Source organism: Odontesthes bonariensis, chromosome 8 (assembly GCF_027942865.1).
Source record: "Odontesthes bonariensis isolate fOdoBon6 chromosome 8, fOdoBon6.hap1, whole genome shotgun sequence".
In the NCBI taxonomy this organism is placed as follows: Eukaryota; Metazoa; Chordata; class Actinopteri; order Atheriniformes; family Atherinopsidae; genus Odontesthes; species Odontesthes bonariensis.
This window is the reverse complement of record NC_134513.1, coordinates 29,990,906-29,995,919: the sequence shown is the minus strand read 5'-3', so window position 1 is coordinate 29,995,919 and position 5,014 is coordinate 29,990,906.

Here is a 5,014-nt window from a genome sequence, read left to right as displayed (position 1 = left end):
TCAACGAAAACTCACACACGTCTCGTCATGTTTTCGTCATCAGAGAGCTATGTTTATCTCGTCACCGTCTCGTTATCGTCATGAAAAAAAGTGGCGTCAACAAAATGATTTCGTCATCGTCATCGTTGACGAAAACAACACTGCTTCTCGCCTAGTGAGGCAGCTGCGGGAGAGCCATAGCGAGGAGTGGCTGAAGCGTATTTGCCGGTATCTCGGTGCAGGCACGGAGATACCGACTTCACCTCCCAGCCAAGCTTGCTCCTTGTGAGGTTTCAGGAGCCACCTGAGCCTGAAACGATCCCCTCCCACAGGTGGATGTTGGCTGTTTATGGCAGGGATATCTTGGGCAGGCTGGACCACGTTAAAGCCAGCATAACGTCCACATATGGCGGCATCTTGAAGATGGACTCCACCAAAAAGGTAACTGTTTTTACATTTTTAATATTAAAATAATTGAAAATAAACCATTAGTAGTAGTATGGACCTGAAATATGAAAGTAATGTTTCATATATAGATAATCAAGCATCACTCGCTGTCTTTTCTGTGTGATTACAGATGACAAAGAAGCTGTCAGGGTTAGCAAAGGGGACAGCTTTGTGGCTGACATCTGTTGGAAATGAGGTGGGCCAGATCCTCATCAGTGTTCTGACAGCTCAAGAGGGTCCTGCCCTGGACCGAATGGCAGCTAGCCTCATCCAGAGGTACACTGATGCAGGTGTGGCTCCACCTCAATTCTTTATGTGGACTATGACTGCTGTCGGGAGGGCACTGGGCAGACCAAGCTCAAGCAGCGATTTGGTGGGTGGCCAGACTTGGTCTTGAAGCTGGACATCTACCACTTCAGCTGGTTGGACGAAGGATGCACATCCACTTTACCCCATTTTCATGGCGCGTATGTCCCGCTTGCATATCTACCGAATCAGAGATCACGAGGGGCGTGAACGCGTTGTCCATCGTAACCTGCTGCTCCAGCTAAACTTCCTTCCCCTTGATGTGGTCTTGGATGGTGATGCTGCCTCTGGGTCCGATCGTGCTACTAGTTTAGCCAGTGATCCTCCTGCAACTGGTTGGCATGACACTGGGATGTCGGCGTTGGATGCTGCAGCTATGTCAGCTGAGCCATCCCCCGTTGGTTCCCTCACCAGTGCTGTTGCCTGGGATGATAATCGCACTGCTTCGTGGGTCCATGAGCATTCCTCCATCAATGGTTCGGCTGGGTTGGACTATCCTGTATCTCCCTCTGTGGCAGTTTCCCTTCCTTTGGATGGTCCTACCCCTCTTGCCGAGTCCTCAGCCCCATTGCCTGTTCCCTTGTCACAGCCACTGTTGGTTCAACCCAATTCTCTGCTAGCTCTAGTTGGGGATGATCGCCTTACTTCTCGGATAGGCAGAGTCATAAAGCCAGTGTGTCGTTTCATTGAGTCTATGATGCAACTTGAATCTGTTTTTGGGCTTGAACCAGGGCTCAGTGCTGTTATTCATGTGTGAAAATTTCAGTAATATGTTTTGAACATATGTTGTTTAAGTTGTTTTTTTTTTTTCCAAGTTACAAGTTGTATGTATATCAGTCACTGTAGTGATGATGAAGTGACTCTCATGTACCCACACAGTTTGGCCTGCATATGTGAGGTGTATAAGACATCTCATTTTGTCTGTGGAGTTTCATGCGTTCCAGCTAGGCACCAAGCAGTACTCTGATTCTCTTATCCTTTATATAGGAAGCTTATTCTGCTGTTTTTTTAAATTTTTTAATATTTGTGTGATTTTGTGGCCAATGTTTATGTGTGCGGATTCTTACACTCCTCTGTATTTTGTGTAATTCTAGGGGGGAGAGTGTAACAGAGACAGTTATGCAGTGTATATAACACTGTTGACATGTTGATGTATATTTCTTTTTTATATAATTACCCAAAATATGTTTAAAACGTTATAATTTATGTGTGTGCCCCATATTTGTCATGTGGGAGTGTTCTCCTTTGTCCTTGTACCTGTGGGTCTCTTTGAGTGCAGCACCTCCCTTTATAAGCCACCCCTCGCCCTAACCTCTCCCCTTTTGCCAACTGCACTTGATGGGAGAGACGCTGTAACGGGGCATACCTCTCATTGCATATCTGTGTGTGCCGTACATATTTCCAGAGTTTCCAGAAAATAAACGGAGATCGCCTCCGATGAAAACTTCGGGTCCTGTGTCCGTGTGGTAATCAGTCAAAAATAATCACAACGCAGGGTGCAGATAAACACCACCGGTTACACTTGCCTTGCCTACTAGCCACTCTACGATCACAGCAGGCTGTCCTGTTTGGTTGTGTGTGGGTTTCCGCATTTATGTGATTCAAAACACCTTCAAATCCCAAGGATATCATATCTAGCTCTGCTGCATGTGGCTTTCAGGCAGGTTTTTTTTTTCTGTTTGGAGCAAAAGCATTGTCAGGAGAGATATAGATGGAAGACCAAGTTTCCTTTTGGAGCTGCAAGACGGCACGGTGTGTGGCATCTTTGGGGCATAAGTGTGCTGGGATACTCAGGGAGTCGTGTGAAGAAGGTTTCATGAGTTCCTGTTATGCAGCAGTGGGAGAGCTTAGAGACGTCGGAAGCTAAAGCTTGCGTGCTGAGCTAGCCAGGAGTTGAACCTAGAATCTTCTGATGTGTACTCTGACGCATTATCCATTGTGCCACTAGCCCTTCAGAAATGGAAAAGGAGAGCGGCAGAGTCTTGTGAAAAAGAGCCCTTCCAACAGCTTGGAAAGGTTTAATGGAGGAGGCCTACAGGGCCTCTGTACACATAAGCTTGGCACGTCCTTCGAGCCAGAATTGAACCAGCAACCTAAGGATGTCTGTTATTGGGCACCTAGAGTCCACCACTCTACCAACTGAGCTATCGAAGGGAGTGACGGCTGCTTTGTTTTCATCAGGTGTATGAATGCATGTAACCAGGCTTAAGATGCGTATCATGGGACACCTGCAGTTCTCTGCTCCACCAAACGCCTTATGGAAAGGATCCAGGGGCTTGGGCCTGTTTATCAGTTAAATAAAGGCAAAAGGTGATGAGAAACCATCAGTTTCATGTGTGTTTCAGATAAAATCAGCCTCAGTTTCAAACATGCATTAAGTCGTTATAACACATAAATCCACATTGTCCAACACAGATGTTGATCCTCAATATACCCTGACATTGTCCAGAGCAAAGGTCCACGCTTTTGGTTTGGGTTCTTTTTTTGGAAAGGTCTATCCATCCATTCATTTCTCACACGTGCTTCATCGTCTGTTGTTGGGTTGTTTACACTATGTTCATGGTGGCGTGTGCGAAAACTTTGCCTTTAATTAGAGCTGAAAAACACATAGCATACGGTCAAAATTCTTGGCACACCCGATTTTCAAGTGTGTAATTCAGACGTTCTTCAGAAATTGATGTAAACATTTCCCAGTTTTGTATAATCAGAATGGTCTACTTATAGGGCCAAGTTTGTTAAAATAAGGAAAAAAGTACCTGCCTGAAATATACCTCCGAAACAATTACACACGCTGCTCATTAATATTTATTGGCTGAACTTTCTTTTCTTTTCTTTTTTTCTTCAATCATTTATCTTTGAATATAAAATACTGTTGGATGGAAACACTGATAATTCAGTACTAAAACGTGTTGGTACACGGGGAAAACAGTCTGTGGAAAAAAGGTGAATATGATAAAATGCAATTGAAATATCAAATCAAATGACCTACAAATACACAAACAATGTTACATAAAACTCTTTCAAGAGCTCATATTTGTGTTATTAATTGACCAAAGATGACTGTAAAGCTGTCATCAGGTATTCCATCATTTCAGTTTCATTTCTATTAATTTCTTGTTATGTCATTGGCTTATTTCTAATAATTTTTTAAGATTTTTGATGTTATTTCTTGTAAAAAAAAAAGTTAGAAATAAACTTGTTAAATGTAAAATCAGTTTTTTGTTTACTCAAATACAATAAATATAATCACCTTTAACCAAAATGAAAGACATTTTTTAAATTCATTGCAAAAACACATTGATTCTAATTGGGGTCATTTTTGACCCCACTCATGGAAGAGTGTAGGTATCGGTCGTTCATGCATCCAAGGGTTACTTGTTATCTGTATTTTGACACAAGATAGTGAGAATCCCCTGAAGCTCACATGATGAGGAGGAGCTGCTGTCAGTGTGTTGCTGACACTGCACTTATGATGTCAGCTGTGGCTCCAATTATTGCTTTATGATCTTATTTTTGTAACTGGTTTTATTTTGTTTTTCCTGACAATAGATAAATCAAGATAAATCCACTCCAGTTTACTGTAAATATCACAAACTGTGGTACTCATGTCTCATCCCATCATCACCATGACAACACCACTGTTGGAGCTGATGCATATACACAGGAGAGAGGACTTTTAACAGTTTATTAGTATCAGTTTTACACACAGACAGCTGCATCCAGGATGAATATGATTGGTGTGCAGACCAGAGAGATGTCACCTTGATGTGTTCACTGTTTGTCACATGATGACAGATGTTTTTAGCCTACCTGCACACATCCGGTGCACCTGGAGCAGCACTAAAGCTACAGAGCTCTTGCACAGAACAAGTCCCAGTTTAAACCCTGGTTTTGGTATATTTTATGCTGATTATCAGCGAACAGACCTATTCTGTTCCATCACTGTGAGCCTTCCCAACATTTGGACTGAGTTCTGCCTATATGGATGGGACAGTAACAGGACACAACAAAATAACTAAGGAGAGAAGAAGAGACTGAGCGCGGCGTCTGTGACAGGCAGAGCCAGTAACTAATAACATGATGAAAGTGCACACAGCAGATTCAGAGCAGGAGGTTAGTCCCCACCCATCACCGTGTTTAACTGTTTGAAGCTGTCGGCTGCAGGAAGGATTCTGGGCAAATGTGTTGACAGTGTAGATTATTTTCAGTAATGTCTTCTTCATCCATGCAGTTTAAAATCACAGAGATTTAAGATTCATCAGATCAGATGATGATCCGGACT